This window comes from Stylophora pistillata, chromosome 3 (genome assembly GCF_964205215.1).
Source record: "Stylophora pistillata chromosome 3, jaStyPist1.2, whole genome shotgun sequence".
Classification (NCBI taxonomy): Eukaryota; Metazoa; Cnidaria; class Anthozoa; order Scleractinia; family Pocilloporidae; genus Stylophora; species Stylophora pistillata.
The window spans coordinates 1,016,744-1,037,951 of NC_142521.1; positions in this window are offsets into that span (position 1 = coordinate 1,016,744).

Here is a 21,208-nt window from a genome sequence, read left to right on the forward strand (position 1 = left end):
AGGTGCACTAGACCCAGGGAAACCTCGGCAATAGACGCGCAACTCCGGGAAAGCACGGGCGACGAAGTGGCATGCGTGAGAGTGAGAGACTGTGCAAGGTGTACCGGCTGAGCCTTGTACTCATGCCTGCCCACTTCCACGATACACATCACCACGCGGCCAAAACGGATTCCCGGGTGCAGTAGATAGTCCCAGGGGAGTTGGAGAGTAGTCGGGCACCTCCTGCCAAATCACGGCAGCCGTAGTGGCACGCCTGCGAGTGAGAGGCTGTGCACTATGAGGCACATGTGCTAAAGAAGGCGGTGAGCCTTGTACTCACGCCTGCCACTTCCACGAAACACATCACCACGCGGCCAAAAGCTATTCCCGGGTGCAGTAGATAGTCCCAGGGGAGTTGGGCAGTAGACGCGCACATCCTGCCAAGTCGCGGCGGCCGTAGTGGCACGCCTGCGAGTGAGAGGCTGTGCACTATGAGGCACATGTGCTAAAGAAGGCGGTGAGCCTTGTACTCACGCATGCCACTTCCACCAAACGCATGACAACGCCACCAAAATGAAATCCCAGGTGCACTAGACGCAGGGAAACCTCGGCAATAGACGCACAACTCCGGGAAAGCACGGGCGACGGAGTGGCATGCGTGAGAGTGAGAGGCTGTGCAAGGTGTACCGGCTGAGCCTTGTACTCATGCCTGCCCACTTCCACGATACACATCACCACGCGGCCAAAACGGATTCCCGGGTGCAGTAGATAGTCCCAGGGGAGTTGGAGAGTAGTCGGGCACCTCCTGCCAAATCACGGCAGCCGTAGTGGCACGCCTGCGAGTGAGAGGCTATGCACTATGAGGCACATGTGCTAAAGAAGGCGGTGAGCCTTGTACTCACGCCTGCCACTTCCACGAAACACATCACCACGCGGCCAAAAGCTATTCCCGGGTGCAGTAGATAGTCCCAGGGGAGTTGGGCAGTAGACGCGCACATCCTGCCAAGTCGCGGCAGCCGTAGTGGCACGCCTGCGAGTGAGAGGCTGTGCACTATGAGGCACATGTGCTAAAGAAGGCGGTGAGCCTTGTACTCACGCATGCCACTTCCACCAAACGCATGACAACGCCACCAAAATGAAATCCCAGGTGCACTAGACCCAGGGAAACCTCGGCAATAGACGCGCAACTCCGGGAAAGCACGGGCGACGGAGTGGCATGCGTGAGAGTGAGAGGCTGTGCAAGGTGTACGGGCTGAGCCTTGTACTCACGCCTGCCACTTCCACGAAACACATCACCACGCGGCCAAAACTTATTCCCGGGTGAAGTAGATAGTCCCAGGGGAGTTGGGGAGTAGGCGCGCACCTCCTGCCAGATCACGGCGGCCGTAGTGGCACGCCTGCGAGTGAGAGGCTGTGCACTATGAGGCACATGTGCTAAAGAAGGCGGTGAGCCTTGTACTCACGCCTGCCACTTCCACCAAACGCATGACAACGCCACCAAAATGAAATCCCAGGTGCACTAGACGCAGGGAAACCTCGGCAATAGACGCGCAACTCCGGGAAAGCACGGGCGACGAAGTGGCATGCGTGAGAGTGAGAGGCTGTGCAAGGTGTAAGGGCTGAGCCTTGTACTCACGCCTGCCACTTCCACGAAACACATCACTACGCGGCAAGAACGGGTTCCCGGGTGCAGTAGATAGTCCCAGGGGAGTTGGAGAGTAGTCGGGCACCTCCTGCCAAATCACGGCAGCCGTAGTGGCACGCCTGCAATTGAGAGGCTGTGCACTGTGAGGCACATGTGCTAAAGAAGGCGGTCAGTCTTGTACTCACGCCTGCCACTTCCACGAAACACATCACCACGCGGCCAAAACGGATTCCCGGGTGCAGTAGATAGTCCCAGGGGAGTTGGAGAGTAGTCGGGCACCTCCTGCCAAATCACGGCGGCCGTAGTGGCACGCCTGCGAGTGAGAGGCTGTGCACTATGAGGCACATGTGCTAAAGAAGGCGGTGAGCCTTGTCCTCACGCCTGCCACTTCCACCAAACGCATGACAACGCCACCAAAATGAAATCCCAGGTGCACTAGACCCAGGGAAACCTCGGCAATAGACGCACAACTCCGGGAAAGCACGGGCGACGGAGTGGCATGCGTGAGAGTGAGAGGCTGTGCAAGGTGTACCGGCTGAGCCTTGTACTCATGCCTGCCCACTTCCACGATACACATCACCACGCGGCCAAAACGGATTCCCGGGTGCAGTAGATAGTCCCAAGGGAGTTGGAGAGTAGTCGGGCACCTCCTGCCAAATCACGGCAGCCGTAGTGGCACGCCTGCGAGTGAGAGGCTGTGCACTATGAGGCACATGTGCTAAAGAAGGCGGTGAGCCTTGTACTCACGCCTGCCACTTCCACGAAACACATCACCACGCGGCCAAAAGCTATTCCCGGGTGCAGTAGATAGTCCCAGGGGAGTTGGGGAGTAGACGCGCACATCCTGCCAAGTCGCGGCGGCCGTAGTGGCACGCCTGCGAGTGAGAGGCTGTGCACTATGAGGCACATGTGCTAAAGAAGGCGGTGAGCCTTGTACTCACGCATGCCACTTCCACCAAACGCATGACAACGCCACCAAAATGAAATCCCAGGTGCACTAGACGCAGGGAAACCTCGGCAATAGACGCACAACTCCGGGAAAGCACGGGCGACGGAGTGGCATGCGTGAGAGTGAGAGGCTGTGCAAGGTGTACCGGCTGAGCCTTGTACTCATGCCTGCCCACTTCCACGATACACATCACCACGCGGCCAAAACGGATTCCCGGGTGCAGTAGATAGTCCCAGGGGAGTTGGAGAGTAGTCGGGCACCTCCTGCCAAATCACGGCAGCCGTAGTGGCACGCCTGCGAGTGAGAGGCTGTGCACTATGAGGCACATGTGCTAAAGAAGGCGGTGAGCCTTGTACTCACGCCTGCCACTTCCACGAAACACATCACCACGCGGCCAAAAGCTATTCCCGGGTGCAGTAGATAGTCCCAGGGGAGTTGGGCAGTAGACGCGCACATCCTGCCAAGTCGCGGCAGCCGTAGTGGCACGCCTGCGAGTGAGAGGCTGTGCACTATGAGGCACATGTGCTAAAGAAGGCGGTGAGCCTTGTACTCACGCATGCCACTTCCACCAAACGCATGACAACGCCACCAAAATGAAATCCCAGGTGCACTAGACCCAGGGAAACCTCGGCAATAGACGCGCAACTCCGGGAAAGCACGGGCGACGGAGTGGCATGCGTGAGAGTGAGAGGCTGTGCAAGGTGTACGGGCTGAGCCTTGTACTCACGCCTGCCACTTCCACGAAACACATCACCACGCGGCCAAAGCTTATTCCCGGGTGAAGTAGATAGTCCCAGGGGAGTTGGGGAGTAGGCGCGCACCTCCTGCCAGATCACGGCGGCCGTAGTGGCACGCCTGCGAGTGAGAGGCTGTGCACTATGAGGCACATGTGCTAAAGAAGGCGGTGAGCCTTGTACTCACGCCTGCCACTTCCACCAAACGCATGACAACGCCACCAAAATGAAATCCCAGGTGCACTAGACGCAGGGAAACCTCGGCAATAGACGCGCAACTCCGGGAAAGCACGGGCGACGAAGTGGCATGCGTGAGAGTGAGAGGCTGTGCAAGGTGTAAGGGCTGAGCCTTGTACTCACGCCTGCCACTTCCACGAAACACATCACTACGCGGCAAGAACGGGTTCCCGGGTGCAGTAGATAGTCCCAGGGGAGTTGGAGAGTAGTCGGGCACCTCCTGCCAAATCACGGCAGCCGTAGTGGCACGCCTGCAATTGAGAGGCTGTGCACTGTGAGGCACATGTGCTAAAGAAGGCGGTCAGTCTTGTACTCACGCCTGCCACTTCCACGAAACACATCACCACGCGGCCAAAACGGATTCCCGGGTGCAGTAGATAGTCCCAGGGGAGTTGGAGAGTAGTCGGGCACCTCCTGCCAAATCACGGCGGCCGTAGTGGCACGCCTGCGAGTGAGAGGCTGTGCACTATGAGGCACATGTGCTAAAGAAGGCGGTGAGCCTTGTCCTCACGCCTGCCACTTCCACCAAACGCATGACAACGCCACCAAAATGAAATCCCAGGTGCACTAGACCCAGGGAAACCTCGGCAATAGACGCACAACTCCGGGAAAGCACGGGCGACGGAGTGGCATGCGTGAGAGTGAGAGGCTGTGCAAGGTGTACCGGCTGAGCCTTGTACTCATGCCTGCCCACTTCCACGATACACATCACCACGCGGCCAAAACGGATTCCCGGGTGCAGTAGATAGTCCCAGGGGAGTTGGAGAGTAGTCGGGCACCTCCTGCCAAATCACGGCAGCCGTAGTGGCACGCCTGCGAGTGAGAGGCTGTGCACTATGAGGCACATGTGCTAAAGAAGGCGGTGAGCCTTGTACTCACGCCTGCCACTTCCACGAAACACATCACCACGCGGCCAAAAGCTATTCCCGGGTGCAGTAGATAGTCCCAGGGGAGTTGGGCAGTAGACGCGCACCTCCTCCCAAATCACGGCAGCCGTAGTGGCACGCCTGCGAGTGAGAGGCTGTGCACTATGAGGCACATGTGCTAAAGAAGGCGGTGAGCCTTGTACTCACGCCTGCCACTTCCACGAAACACATCACCACGCGGCCAAAAGCTCTTCCCGGGTGCAGTAGATAGTCCCAGGGGAGTTGGGCAGTAGACGCGCACATCCTGCCAAGTCGCGGCAGACGTAGTGGCACGCCTGCGAGTGAGAGGCTGTGCACTATTAGGCACATGTGCTAAAGAAGGCGGTGAGCCTTGTACTCACGCATGCCACTTCCACCAAACGCATGACAACGCCACCAAAATGAAATCCCAGGTGCACTAGACCCAGGGAAACCTCGGCAATAGACGCGCAACTCCGGGAAAGCACGGGCGACGGAGTGGCATGCGTGAGAGTGAGAGGCTGTGCAAGGTGTACGGGCTGAGCCTTGTACTCACGCCTGCCACTTCCACGAAACACATCACCACGCGGCCAAAACTTATTCCCGGGTGAAGTAGATAGTCCCAGGGGAGTTGGGGAGTAGGCGCGCACCTCCTGCCAGATCACGGCGGCCGTAGTGGCACGCCTGCGAGTGAGAGGCTGTGCACTATGAGGCACATGTGCTAAAGAAGGCGGTGAGCCTTGTACTCACGCCTGCCACTTCCACCAAACGCATGACAACGCCACCAAAATGAAATCCCAGGTGCACTAGACGCGGGGAAACCTCGGCAATAGACGCGCAACTCCGGGAAAGCACGGGCGACGAAGTGAAATGCGTGAGAGTGAGAGGCTGTGCAAGGTGTAAGGGCTGAGCCTTGTACTCACGCCTGCCACTTCCACGAAACACATCACTACGCGGCAAGAACGGGTTCCCGGGTGCAGTAGATAGTCCCAGGGGAGTTGGAGAGTAGTCGGGCACCTCCTGCCAAATAACGGCAGCCGTAGTGGCACGCCTGCAATTGAGAGGCTGTGCACTGTGAGGCACATGTGCTAAAGAAGGCGGTCAGTCTTGTACTCACGCCTCCCACTTCCACGAAACACATCACCACGCGGCCAAAACGGATTCCCGGGTGCAGTAGATAGTCCCAGGGGAGTTGGAGAGTAGTCGGGCACCTCCTGCCAAATCACGGCGGCCGTAGTGGCACGCCTGCGAGTGAGAGTCTGTGCACTATGAGGCACATGTGCTAAAGAAGGCGGTGAGCCTTGTCCTCACGCCTGCCACTTCCACCAAACGCATGACAACGCCACCAAAATGAAATCCCAGGTGCACTAGACCCAGGGAAACCTCGGCAATAGACGCACAACTCCGGGAAAGCACGGGCGACGGAGTGGCATGCGTGAGAGTGAGAGGCTGTGCAAGGTGTACCGGCTGAGCCTTGTACTCATGCCTGCCCACTTCCACGATACACATCACCACGCGGCCAAAACGGATTCCCGGGTGCAGTAGATAGTCCCAGGGGAGTTGGAGAGTAGTCGGGCACCTCCTGCCAAATCACGGCAGCCGTAGTGGCACGCCTGCGAGTGAGAGGCTGTGCACTATGAGGCACATGTGCTAAAGAAGGCGGTGAGCCTTGTACTCACGCCTGCCACTTCCACGAAACACATCACCACGCGGCCAAAAGCTATTCCCGGGTGCAGTAGATAGTCCCAGGGGAGTTGGGCAGTAGACGCGCACATCCTGCCAAGTCGCGGCGGCCGTAGTGGCACGCCTGCGAGTGAGAGGCTGTGCACTATGAGGCACATGTGCTAAAGAAGGCGGTGAGCCTTGTACTCACGCATGCCACTTCCACCAAACGCATGACAACGCCACCAAAATGAAATCCCAGGTGCATTAGACGCAGGGAAACCTCGGCAATAGACGCACAACTCCGGGAAAGCACGGGCGACGGAGTGGCATGCGTGAGAGTGAGAGGCTGTGCAAGGTGTACCGGCTGAGCCTTGTACTCATGCCTGCCCACTTCCACGATACACATCACCACGCGGCCAAAACGGATTCCCGGGTGCAGTAGATAGTCCCAGGGGAGTTGGAGAGTAGTCGGGCACCTCCTGCCAAATCACGGCAGCCGTAGTGGCACGCCTGCGAGTGAGAGGCTGTGCCCTATGAGGCACATGTGCTAAAGAAGGCGGTGAGCCTTGTACTCACGCCTGCCACTTCCACGAAAAACATCACCACGCGGCCAAAAGCTATTCCCGGGTGCAGTAGATAGTCCCAGGGGAGTTGGGCAGTAGACGCGCACATCCTGCCAAGTCGCGGCAGCCGTAGTGGCACGCCTGCGAGTGAGAGGCTGTGCACTATGAGGCACATGTGCTAAAGAAGGCGGTGAGCCTTGTACTCACGCCTGCCACTTCCACCAAACGCATGACAACGCCACCAAAATGAAATCCCAGGTGCACTAGACCCAGGGAAACCTCGGCAATAGACGCGCAACTCCGGGAAAGCACGGGCGACGAAGTGGCATGCGTGAGAGTGAGAGGCTTTGCAAGGTGTAAGGGCTGAGCCTTGTACTCACGCCTGCCACTTCCACGAAACACATCACTACGAGGCAAGAACGGGTTCCCGGGTGCAGTAGATAGTCCCAGGGGAGTTGGAGAGTAGTCGGGCACCTCCTGCCAAATCATTGCAGCCGTAGTGGCACGCCTGCAATTGAGAGGCTGTGCACTGTGAGGCACATGTGCTAAAGAAGGCGGTCAGTCTTGTACTCACGCCTGCCACTTCCACGAAACACATCACCACGCGGCCAAAACGGATTCCCGGGTGCAGTAGATAGCCCCAGGGGAGTTGGAGAGTAGTCGGGCACCTCCTGCCAAATCACGGCGGCCGTAGTGGCACGCCTGCGAGTGAGAGGCTGTGCACTATGAGGCACATGTGCTAAAGAAGGCGGTGAGCCTTGTCCTCACGCCTGCCACTTCCACCAAACGCATGACAACGCCACCAAAATGAAATCCCAGGTGCACTAGACCCAGGGAAACCTCGGCAAGAGACGCACAACTCCGGGAAAGCACGGGCGACGGAGTGGCATGCGTGAGAGTGAGAGGCTGTGCAAGGTGTAAGGGCTGAGCCTTGTACTCACGCCTGCCACTTCCACGAAACACATCACTACGCGGCAAGAACGGGTTCCCGGGTGCAGTAGATAGTCCCAGGGAAGTTGGAGAGTAGTCGGGCACCTCCTGCCAAATCACGGCAGCCGTAGTGGCACGCCTGCAATTGAGAGGCTGTGCACTGTGAGGCACATGTGCTAAAGAAGGCGGTCAGTCTTGTACTCACGCCTCCCACTTCCACGAAACACATCACCACGCGGCCAAAACGGATTCCCGGGTGCAGTAGATAGTCCCAGGGGAGTTGGAGAGTAGTCGGGCACCTCCTGCCAAATCACGGCGGCCGTAGTGGCACGCCTGCGAGTGAGAGTCTGTGCACTATGAGGCACATGTGCTAAAGAAGGCGGTGAGCCTTGTCCTCACGCCTGCCACTTCCACCAAACGCATGACAACGCCACCAAAATGAAATCCCAGGTGCACTAGACCCAGGGAAACCTCGGCAATAGACGCACAACTCCGGGAAAGCACGGGCGACGGAGTGGCATGCGTGAGAGTGAGAGGCTGTGCAAGGTGTACCGGCTAAGCCTTGTACTCATGCCTGCCCACTTCCACGATACACATCACCACGCGGCCAAAACGGATTCCCGGGTGCAGTAGATAGTCCCAGGGGAGTTGGAGAGTAGTCGGGCACCTCCTGCCAAATCACGGCAGCCGTAGTGGCACGCCTGCGAGTGAGAGGCTGTGCACTATGAGGCACATGTGCTAAAGAAGGCGGTGAGCCTTGTACTCACGCCTGCCACTTCCACGAAACACATCACCACGCGGCCAAAAGCTATTCCCGGGTGCAGTAGATAGTCCCAGGGGAGTTGGGCAGTAGACGCGCACATCCTGCCAAGTCGCGGCGGCCGTAGTGGCACGCCTGCGAGTGAGAGGCTGTGCACTATGAGGCACATGTGCTAAAGAAGGCGGTGAGCCTTGTACTCACGCATGCCACTTCCACCAAACGCATGACAACGCCACCAAAATGAAATCCCAGGTGCACTAGACGCAGGGAAACCTCGGCAATAGACGCACAACTCCGGGAAAGCACGGGCGACGGAGTGGCATGCGTGAGAGTGAGAGGCTGTGCAAGGTGTACCGGCTGAGCCTTGTACTCATGCCTGCCCACTTCCACGATACACATCACCACGCGGCCAAAACGGATTCCCGGGTGCAGTAGATAGTCCCAGGGGAGTTGGAGAGTAGTCGGGCACCTCCTGCCAAATCACGGCAGCCGTAGTGGCACGCCTGCGAGTGAGAGGCTGTGCACTATGAGGCACATGTGCTAAAGAAGGCGGTGAGCCTTGTACTCACGCCTGCCACTTCCACGAAACACATCACCACGCGGCCAAAAGCTATTCCCGGGTGCAGTAGATAGTCCCAGGGGAGTTGGGCAGTAGACGCGCACATCCTGCCAAGTCGCGGCAGCCGTAGTTGCACGCCTGCGAGTGAGAGGCTGTGCACTATGAGGCACATGTGCTAAAGAAGGCGGTGAGCCTTGTACTCACGCCTGCCACTTCCACCAAACGCATGACAACGCCACCAAAATGAAATCCCAGGTGCACTAGACCCAGGGAAACCTCGGCAATAGACGCGCAACTCCGGGAAAGCACGGGCGACGAAGTGGCATGCGTGAGAGTGAGAGGCTTTGCAAGGTGTAAGGGCTGAGCCTTGTACTCACGCCTGCCACTTCCACGAAACACATCACTACGCGGCAAGAACGGGTTCCCGGGTGCAGTAGATAGTCCCAGGGGAGTTGGAGAGTAGTCGGGCACCTCCTGCCAAATCACGGCAGCCGTAGTGGCACGCCTGCAATTGAGAGGCTGTGCACTGTGAGGCACATGTGCTAAAGAAGGCGGTCAGTCTTGTACTCACGCCTGCCACTTCCACGAAACACATCACCACGCGGCCAAAACGGATTCCCGGGTGCAGTAGATAGTCCCAGGGGAGTTGGAGAGTAGTCGGGCACCTCCTGCCAAATCACGGCGGCCGTAGTGGCACGCCTGCGAGTGAGAGGCTGTGCACTATGAGGGACATGTGCTAAAGAAGGCGGTGAGCCTTGTCCTCACGCCTGCCACTTCCACCAAACGCATGACAACGCCACCAAAATGAAATCCCAGGTGCACTAGACCCAGGGAAACCTCGGCAATAGACGCACAACTCCGGGAAAGCACGGGCGACGGAGTGGCATGCGTGAGAGTGAGAGGCTGTGCAAGGTGTACCGGCTGAGCCTTGTACTCATGCCTGCCCACTTCCACGATACACATCACCACGCGGCCAAAACGGATTCCCGGGTGCAGTAGATAGTCCCAGGGGAGTTGGAGAGTAGTCGGGCACCTCCTGCCAAATCACGGCAGCCGTAGTGGCACGCCTGCGAGTGAGAGGCTGTGCACTATGAGGCACATGTGCTAAAGAAGGCGGTGAGCCTTGTACTCACGCCTGCCACTTCCACGAAACACATCACCACGCGGCCAAAAGCTATTCCCGGGTGCAGTAGATAGTCCCAGGGGAGTTGGGCAGTAGACGCGCACATCCTGCCAAGTCGCGGCAGCCGTAGTGGCACGCCTGCGAGTGAGAGGCTGTGCACTATGAGGCACATGTGCTAAAGAAGGCGGTGAGCCTTGTACTCACGCATGCCACTTCCACCAAACGCATGACAACGCCACCAAAATGAAATCCCAGGTGCACTAGACCCAGGGAAACCTCGGCAATAGACGCGCAACTCCGGGAAAGCACGGGCGACGGAGTGGCATGCGTGAGAGTGAGAGGCTGTGGAAGGTGTACGGGCTGAGCCTTGTACTCACGCCTGCCACTTCCACGAAACACATCACCACGCGGTCAAAACTTATTCCCGGGTGAAGTAGATAGTCCCAGGGGAGTTGGGGAGTAGGCGCGCACCTCCTGCCAGATCACAGCGGCCGTAGTGGCACGCCTGCGAGTGAGAGGCTGTGCACTATGAGGCACATGTGCTAAAGAAGGCGGTGAGCCTTGTACTCACGCCTGCCACTTCCACTAAACGCATGACAACGCCACCAAAATGAAATCCCAGGTGCACTAGACGCAGGGAAACCTCGGCAATAGACGCGCAACTCCGGGAAAGCACGGGCGACGAAGTGGCATGCGTGAGAGTGAGAGGCTGTGCAAGGTGTAAGGGCTGAGCCTTGTACTCACGCCTGCCACTTCCACGAAACACATCACTACGCGGCAAGAACGGGTTCCCGGGTGCAGTAGATAGTCCCAGGGGAGTTGGAGAGTAGTCGGGCACCTCCTGCCAAATCACGGCAGCCGTAGTGGCACGCCTGCAATTGAGAGGCTGTGCACTGTGAGGCACATGTGCTAAAGAAGGCGGTCAGTCTTGTACTCACGCCTCCCACTTCCACGAAACACATCACCACGCGGCCAAAACGGATTCCCGGGTGCAGTAGATAGTCCCAGGGGAGTTAGAGAGTAGTCGGGCACCTCCTGCCAAATCACGGCGGCCGTAGTGGCACGCCTGCGAGTGAGAGTCTGTGCACTATGAGGCACATGTGCTAAAGAAGGCGGTGAGCCTTGTCCTCACGCCTGCCACTTCCACCAAACGCATGACAACGCCACCAAAATGAAATCCCAGGTGCACTAGACCCAGGGAAACCTCGGCAATAGACGCACAACTCCGGGAAAGCACGGGCGACGGAGTGGCATGCGTGAGAGTGAGAGGCTGTGCAAGGTGTACCGGCTGAGCCTTGTACTCATGCCTGCCCACTTCCACGATACACATCACCACGCGGCCAAAACGGATTCCCGGGTGCAGTAGATAGTCCCAGGGGAGTTGGAGAGTAATCGGGCACCTCCTGCCAAATCACGGCAGCCGTAGTGGCACGCCTGCGAGTGAGAGGCTGTGCACTATGAGGCACATGTGCTAAAGAAGGCGGTGAGCCTTGTACTCACGCCTGCCACTTCCACGAAACACATCACCACGCGGCCAAAAGCTATTCCCGGGTGCAGTAGATAGTCCCAGGGGAGTTGGGCAGTAGACGCGCACATCCTGCCAAGTCGCGGCGGCCGTAGTGGCACGCCTGCGAGTGAGAGGCTGTGCACTATGAGGCACATGTGCTAAAGAAGGCGGTGAGCCTTGTACTCACGCATGCCACTTCCACCAAACGCATGACAACGCCACCAAAATGAAATCCCAGGTGCACTAGACGCAGGGAAACCTCGGCAATAGACGCACAACTCCGGGAAAGCACGGGCGACGGAGTGGCATGCGTGAGAGTGAGAGGCTGTGCAAGGTGTACCGGCTGAGCCTTGTACTCATGCCTGCCCACTTCCACGATACACATCACCACGCGGCCAAAACGGATTCCCGGGTGCAGTAGATAGTCCCAGGGGAGTTGGAGAGTAGTCGGGCACCTCCTGCCAAATCACGGCAGCCGTAGTGGCACGCCTGCGAGTGAGAGGCTGTGCACTATGAGGCACATGTGCTAAAGAAGGCGGTGAGCCTTGTACTCACGCCTGCCACTTCCACGAAACACATCACCACGCGGCCAAAAGCTATTCCCGGGTGCAGTAGATAGTCCCAGGGGAGTTGGGCAGTAGACGCGCACATCCTGCCAAGTCGCGGCAGCCGTAGTGGCACGCCTGCGAGTGAGAGGCTGTGCACTATGAGGCACATGTGCTAAAGAAGGCGGTCAGCCTTGTACTCACGCCTGCCACTTCCACCAAACGCATGACAACGCCACCAAAATGAAATCCCAGGTGCACTAGACCCAGGGAAACCTCGGCAATAGACGCGCAACTCCGGGAAAGCACGGGCGACGAAGTGGCATGCGTGAGAGTGAGAGGCTTTGCAAGGTGTAAGGGCTGAGCCTTGTACTCACGCCTGCCACTTCCACGAAACACATCACTACGCGGCAAGAACGGGTTCCCGGGTGCAGTAGATAGTCCCAGGGGAGTTGGAGAGTAGTCGGGCACCTCCTGCCAAATCACGGCAGCCGTAGTGGCACGCCTGCAATTGAGAGGCTGTGCACTGTGAGGCACATGTGCTAAAGAAGGTGGTCAGTCTTGTACTCACGCCTGCCACTTCCACGAAACACATCACCACGCGGCCAAAACGGATTCCCGGGTGCAGTAGATAGTCCCAGGGGAGTTGGAGAGTAGTCGGGCACCTCCTGCCAAATCACGGCGGCCGTAGTGGCACGCCTGCGAGTGAGAGGCTGTGCACTATGAGGCACATGTGCTAAAGAAGGCGGTGAGCCTTGTCATCACGCCTGCCACTTCCACCAAACGCATGACAACGCCACCAAAATGAAATCCCAGGTGCACTAGACCCAGGGAAACCTCGGCAATAGACGCACAACTCCGGGAAAGCACGGGCGACGGAGTGGCATGCGTGAGAGTGAGAGGCTGTGCAAGGTGTACCGGCTGAGCCTTGTACTCATGCCTGCCCACTTCCACGATACACATCACCACGCGGCCAAAACGGATTCCCGGGTGCAGTAGATAGTCCCAGGGGAGTTGGAGAGTAGTAGGGCACCTCCTGCCAAATCACGGCAGCCGTAGTGGCACGCCTGCGAGTGAGAGGCTGTGCACTATGAGGCACATGTGCTAAAGAAGGCGGTGAGCCTTGTACTCACGCCTGCCACTTCCACGAAACACATCACCACGCGGCCAAAAGCTATTCCCGGGTGCAGTAGATAGTCCCAGGGGAGTTGGGCAGTAGACGCGCACATCCTGCCAAGTCGCGGCAGCCGTAGTGGCACGCCTGCGAGTGAGAGGCTGTGCACTATGAGGCACATGTGCTAAAGAAGGCGGTGAGCCTTGTACTCACGCATGCCACTTCCACCAAACGCATGACAACGCCACCAAAATGAAATCCCAGGTGCACTAGACCCAGGGAAACCTCGGCAATAGACGCGCAACTCCGGGAAAGCACGGGCGACGGAGTGGCATGCGTGAGAGTGAGAGGCTGTGCAAGGTGTACGGGCTGAGCCTTGTACTCACGCCTGCCACTTCCACGAAACACATCACCACGCGGCCAAAACTTATTCCCGGGTGAAGTAGATAGTCCCAGGGGAGTTGGGGAGTAGGCGCGCACCTCCTGCCAGATCACGGCGGCCGTAGTGGCACGCCTGCGAGTGAGAGGCTGTGCACTATGAGGCACATGTGCTAAAGAAGGCGGTGAGCCTTGTACTCACGCCTGCCACTTCCACCAAACGCATGACAACGCCACCAAAATGAAATCCCAGGTTCACTAGACGCAGGGAAACCTCGGCAATAGACGCGCAACTCCGGGAAAGCACGGGCGACGAAGTGGCATGCGTGAGAGTGAGAGGCTGTGCAAGGTGTAAGGGCTGAGCCTTGTACTCACGCCTGCCACTTCCACGAAACACATCACTACGCGGCAAGAACGGGTTCCCGGGTGCAGTAGATAGTCCCAGGGGAGTTGGAGAGTAGTCGGGCACCTCCTGCCAAATCACGGCAGCCGTAGTGGCACGCCTGCAATTGAGAGGCTGTGCACTGTGAGGCACATGTGCTAAAGAAGGCGGTCAGTCTTGTACTCACGCCTCCCACTTCCACGAAACACATCACCACGCGGCCAAAACGGATTCCCGGGTGCAGTAGATAGTCCCAGGGGAGTTGGAGAGTAGTCGGGCACCTCCTGCCAAATCACGGCGGCCGTAGTGGCACGCCTGCGAGTGAGAGTCTGTGCACTATGAGGCACATGTGCTAAAGAAGGCGGTGAGCCTTGTCCTCACGCCTGCCACTTCCACCAAACGCATGACAACGCCACCAAAATGAAATCCCAGGTGCACTAGACCCAGGGAAACCTCGGCAATAGACGCACAACTCCGGGAAAGCACGGGCGACGGAGTGGCATGCGTGAGAGTGAGAGGCTGTGCAAGGTGTACCGGCTGAGCCTTGTACTCATGCCTGCCCACTTCCACGATACACATCACCACGCGGCCAAAACGGATTCCCGGGTGCAGTAGATAGTCCCAGGGGAGTTGGAGAGTAGTCGGGCACCTCCTGCCAAATCACGGCAGCCGTAGTGGCACGCCTGCGAGTGAGAGGCTGTGCACTATGAGGCACATGTGCTAAAGAAGGCGGTGAGCCTTGTACTCACGCCTGCCACTTCCACGAAACACATCACCACGCGGCCAAAAGCTATTCCCGGGTGCAGTAGATAGTCCCAGGGGAGTTGGGCAGTAGACGCGCACATCCTGCCAAGTCGCGGCGGCCGTAGTGGCACGCCTGCGAGTGAGAGGCTGTGCACTATGAGGCACATGTGCTAAAGAAGGCGGTGAGCCTTGTACTCACGCATGCCACTTCCACCAAACGCATGACAACGCCACCAAAATGAAATCCCAGGTGCACTAGACGCAGGGAAACCTCGGCAATAGACGCACAACTCCGGGAAAGCACGGGCGACGGAGTGGCATGCGTGAGAGTGAGAGGCTGTGCAAGGTGTACCGGCTGAGCCTTGTACTCATGCCTGCCCACTTCCACGATACACATCACCACTCGGCCAAAACGGATTCCCGGGTGCAGTAGATAGTCCCAGGGGAGTTGGAGAGTAGTCGGGCACCTCCTGCCAAATCACGGCAGCCGTAGTGGCACGCCTGCGAGTGAGAGGCTGTGCACTATGAGGCACATGTGCTAAAGAAGGCGGTGAGCCTTGTACTCACGCCTGCCACTTCCACGAAACACATCACCACGCGGCCAAAAGCTATTCCCGGGTGCAGTAGATAGTCCCAGGGGAGTTGGGCAGTAGACGCGCACATCCTGCCAAGTCGCGGCAGCCGTAGTGGCACGCCTGCGAGTGAGAGGCTGTGCACTATGAGGCACATGTGCTAAAGAAGGCGGTGAGCCTTGTACTCACGCCTGCCACTTCCACCAAACGCATGACAACGCCACCAAAATGAAATCCCAGGTGCACTAGACCCAGGGAAACCTCGGCAATAGACGCGCAACTCCGGGAAAGCACGGGCGACGAAGTGGCATGCGTGAGAGTGAGAGGCTTTGCAAGGTGTAAGGGCTGAGCCTTGTACTCACGCCTGCCACTTCCACGAAACACATCACTACGCGGCAAGAACGGGTTCCCGGGTGCAGTAGATAGTCCCAGGGGAGTTGGAGAGTAGTCGGGCACCTCCTGCCAAATCACGGCAGCCGTAGTGGCACGCCTGCAATTGAGAGGCTGTGCACTGTGAGGCACATGTGCTAAAGAAGGCGGTCAGTCTTGTACTCACGCCTGCCACTTCCACGAAACACATCACCACGCGGCCAAAACGGATTCCCGGGTGCAGTAGATAGTCCCAGGGGAGTTGGAGAGTAGTCGGGCACCTCCTGCCAAATCACGGCGGCCGTAGTGGCACGCCTGCGAGTGAGAGGCTGTGCACTATGAGGGACATGTGCTAAAGAAGGCGGTGAGCCTTGTCCTCACGCCTGCCACTTCCACCAAACGCATGACAACGCCACCAAAATGAAATCCCAGGTGCACTAGACCCAGGGAAACCTCGGCAATAGACGCACAACTCCGGGAAAGCACGGGCGACGGAGTGGCATGCGTGAGAGTGAGAGGCTGTGCAAGGTGTACCGGCTGAGCCTTGTACTCATGCCTGCCCACTTCCACGATACACATCACCACGCGGCCAAAACGGATTCCCGGGTGCAGTAGATAGTCCCAGGGGAGTTGGAGAGTAGTCGGGCACCTCCTGCCAAATCACGGCAGCCGTAGTGGCACGCCTGCGAGTGAGAGGCTGTGCACTATGAGGCACATGTGCTAAAGAAGGCGGTGAGCCTTGTACTCACGCCTGCCACTTCCACGAAACACATCACCACGCGGCCAAAAGCTATTCCCGGGTGCAGTAGATAGTCCCAGGGGAGTTGGGCAGTAGACGCGCACATCCTGCCAAGTCGCGGCAGCCGTAGTGGCACGCCTGCGAGTGAGAGGCTGTGCACTATGAGGCACATGTGCTAAAGAAGGCGGTGAGCCTTGTACTCACGCATGCCACTTCCACCAAACGCATGACAACGCCACCAAAATGAAATCCCAGGTGCACTAGACCCAGGGAAACCTCGGCAATAGACGCGCAACTCCGGGAAAGCACGGGCGACGGAGTGGCATGCGTGAGAGTGAGAGGCTGTGCAAGGTGTACGGGCTGAGCCTTGTACTTACGCCTGCCACTTCCACGAAACACATCACCACGCGGCCAAAACTTATTCCCGGGTGAAGTAGATAGTCCCAGGGGAGTTGGGGAGTAGGCGCGCACCTCCTGCCAGATCACGGCGGCCGTAGTGGCACGCCTGCGAGTGAGAGGCTGTGCACTATGAGGCACATGTGCTAAAGAAGGCGGTGAGCCTTGTACTCACGCCTGCCACTTCCACGAAACGCATGACAACGCCACCAAAATGAAATCCCAGGTGCACTAGACGCAGGGAAACCTCGGCAATAGACGCGCAACTCCGGGAAAGCACGGGCGACGAAGTGGCATGCGTGAGAGTGAGAGGCTGTGCAAGGTGTAAGGGCTGAGCCTTGTACTTACGCCTGCCACTTCCACGAAACACATCACTACGCGGCAAGAACGGGTTCCCGGGTGCAGTAGATAGTCCCAGGGGAGTTGGAGAGTAGTCGGGCACCTCCTGCCAAATCACGGCAGCCGTAGTGGCACGCCTGCAATTGAGAGGCTGTGCACTGTGAGGCACATGTGCTAAAGAAGGCGGTCAGTCTTGTACTCACGCCTGCCACTTCCACGAAACACATCACCACGCGGCCAAAACGGATTCCCGGGTGCAGTAGATAGTCCCAGGGGAGTTGAAGAGTAGTCGGGCACCTGCTGCCAAATCACGGCGGCCGTAGTGGCACGCCTGCGAGTGAGAGTCTGTGCACTATGAGGCACATGTGCTAATGAAGGCGGTGAGCCTTGTCCTCAAGCCTGCCACTTCCATCAAACGCATGACAACGCCACCAAAATGAAATCCCAGGTGCACTAGACCCAGGGAAACCTCGGCAATAGACGCACAACTCCGGGAAAGCACGGGCGACGGAGTGGCATGCGTGAGAGTGAGAGGCTGTGCAAGGTGTACCGGCTGAGCCTTGTACTCATGCCTGCCCACTTCCACGATACACATCACCACGCGGCCAAAACGGATTCCCGGGTGCAGTAGATAGTCCCAGGGGAGTTGGAGAGTAGTCGGGCACCTCCTGCCAAATCACGGCAGCCGTAGTGGCACGCCTGCGAGTGAGAGGCTGTGCACTATGAGGCACATGTGCTAAAGAAGGCGGTGAGCCTTGTACTCACGCCTGCCACTTCCACGAAACACATCACCACGCGGCCAAAAGCTATTCCCGGGTGCAGTAGATAGTCCCAGGGGAGTTGGGCAGTAGACGCGCACATCCTGCCAAGTCGCGGCGGCCGTAGTGGCACGCCTGCGAGTGAGAGACTGTGCACTATGAGGCACATGTGCTAAAGAAGGCGGTGAGCCTTGTACTCACGCATGCCACTTCCACCAAACGCATGACAACGCCACCAAAATGAAATCCCAGGTGCACTAGACGCAGGGAAACCTCGGCAATAGACGCACAACTCCGGGAAAGCACGGGCGACGGAGTGGCATGCGTGAGAGTGAGAGGCTGTGCAAGGTGTACCGGCTGAGCCTTGTACTCATGCCTGCCCACTTCCACGATACACATCACCACGCGGCCAAAACGGATTCCCGGGTGCAGTAGATAGTCCCAGGGGAGTTGGAGAGTAGTCGGGCACCTCCTGCCAAATCACGGCAGCCGTAGTGGCACGCCTTCGAGTGAGAGGCTGTGAAATATGAGGCACATGTGCTAAAGAAGGCGGTGAGCCTTGTACTCACGCCTGCCACTTCCACGAAACACATCACCACGCGGCCAAAAGCTATTCCCGGGTGCAGTAGATAGTCCCAGGGGAGTTGGGCAGTAGACGCGCACAACCTGCCAAGTCGCGGCAGCTGTAGTGGCACGCCTGCGAGTGAGAGGCTGTGCACTATGAGGCACATGTGCTAAAGAAGGCGGTGAGCCTTGTACTCACGCCTGCCACTTCCACCAAACGCATGACAACGCCACCAATATGAAATCCCAGGTGCACTAGACCCAGGGAAACCTCGGCAATAGACGCGCAACTCCGGGAAAGCATGGGCGACGAAGTGGCATGCGTGAGAGTGAGAGGCTTTGCAAGGTGTAAGGGCTGAGCCTTGTACTCACGCCTGCCACTTCCACGAAACACATCACTACGCGGCAAGAACGGGTTCCCGGGTGCAGTAGATAGTCCCAGGGGAGTTGGAGAGTAGTCGGGCACCTCCTGCCAAATCACGGCAGCCGTAGTGGCACGCCTACAATTGAGAGGCTGTGCACTGTGAGGCACATGTGCTAAAGAAGGCGGTCAGTCTTGTACTCACGCCTGCCACTTCCACGAAACACATCACCACGCGGCCAAAACGGATTCCCGGGTGCAGTAGATAGTCCCAGGGGAGTTGGAGAGTAGTCGGGCACCTCCTGCCAAATCACGGCGGCCGTAGTGGCACGCCTGCGAGTGAGAGGCTGTGCACTATGAGGCACATGTGCTAAAGAAGGCGGTGAGCCTTGTCCTCACGCCTGCCACTTCCACCAAACGCATGACAACGCCACCAAAATGAAATCCCAGGTGCACTAGACCCAGGGAAACTTCGGCAATAGACGCACAACTCCGGGAAAGCACGGGCGACGGAGTGGCATGCGTGAGAGTGAGAGGCTGTGCAAGGTGTACCGGCTGAGCCTTGTACTCATGCCTGCCCACTTCCACGATACACATCACCACGCGGCCAAAACGGATTCCCGGGTGCAGTAGATAGTCCCAGGGGAGTTGGAGAGTAGTCGGGCACCTCCTGCCAAATCACGGCAGCCGTAGTGGCACGCCTGCGAGTGAGAGGCTGTGCACTATGAGGCACATGTGCTAAAGAAGGCGGTGAGCCTTGTACTCACGCCTGCCACTTCCACGAAACACATCACCACGCGGCCAAAAGCTATTCCCGGGTGCAGTAGATAGTCCCAGAGGAGTTGGGCAGTAGACGCGCACATCCTGCCAAGTCGCGGCAGCCGTAATGGCACGCCTGCGAGTAAGAGGCTGTGCACTATGAGGCACATGTGCTAAAGAAGGCGGTGAGCCTTGTACTCACGCATGCCACTTCCACCAAACGCATGACAACGCCACCAAAATGAAATCCCAGGTGCACTAGACCCAGGGAAACCTCGGCAATAGACGCGCAACTCCGGGAAAGCACGGGCGACGGAGTGGCATGCGTGAGAGTGAGAGGCTGTGCAAGGTGTACGGGCTGAGCCTTGTACTCACGCCTGCCACTTCCACGAAACACATCACCACGCGGCCAAAACTTATTCCCGGGTGAAGTAGATAGTCCCAGGGGAGTTGGGGAGTAGGCGCACACCTCCTGCCAGATCACGGCGGCCGTAGTGGCACGCCTGCGAGTGAGAGGCTGTGCACTATGAGGCACATGTGCTAAAGAAGGCGGTGAGCCTTGTACTCACGCCTGCCACTTCCACCAAACGCATGACAACGCCACCAAAATGAAATCACAGGTGCACTAGACGCAGGGAAACCTCGGCAATAGACGCGCAACTCCGGGAAAGCACGGGCGACGAAGTGGCATGCGTGAGAGTGAGAGGCTGTGCAAGGTGTAAGGGCTGAGCCTTGTACTCACGCCTGCCACTTCCACGAAACACATCACTACGCGGCAAGAACGGGTTCCCGGGTGCAGTAGATAGTCCCAGGGGAGTTGGAGAGTAGTCGGGCACCTCCTGCCAAATCACGGCAGCCGTAGTGGCACGCCTGCAATTGAGAGGCTGTGCACTGTGAGGCACATGTGCTAAAGAAGGCGGTCAGTCTTGTACTCACGCCTCCCACTTCCACGAAACACATCACCACGCAGCCAAAACGGATTCCCGGGTGCAGTAGATAGTCCCAGGGGAGTTGGAGAGTAGTCGGGCACCTCCTGCCAAATCACGGGGGCCGTAGTGGCACGCCTGCGAGTGAGAGTCTGTGCACTATGAGGCACATGTGCTAAAGAAGGCGGTGAGCCTTGTCCTCACGCCTGCCACTTCCACCAAACGCATGACAACGCCACCAAAATGAAATCCCAGGTGCACTAGACCCAGGGAAACCTCGGCAATAGACGCACAACTCCGGGAAAGCACGGGCGACGGAGTGGCATGCGTGAGAGTGAGAGGCTGTGCAAGGTGTACCGGCTGAGCCTTGTACTCATGCCTGCCCACTTCCACGATACACATCACCACGCGGCCAAAACGGATTCCCGGGTGCAGTAGATAGTCCCAGGGGAGTTGGAGAGTAGTCGGGCACCTCCTGCCAAATCACGGCAGCCGTAGTGGCACGCCTGCGAGTGAGAGGCTGTGCACTATGAGGCACATGTGCTAAAGAAGGCGGTGAGCCTTGTACTCACGCCTGCCACTTCCACGAAACACATTACCACGCGGCCAAAAGCTATTCCCGGGTGCAGTAGATAGTCCCAGGGGAGTTGGGCAGTAGACGCGCACATCCTGCCAAGTCGCGGCGGCCGTAGTGGCACGCCTGCGAGTGAGAGGCTGTGCACTATGA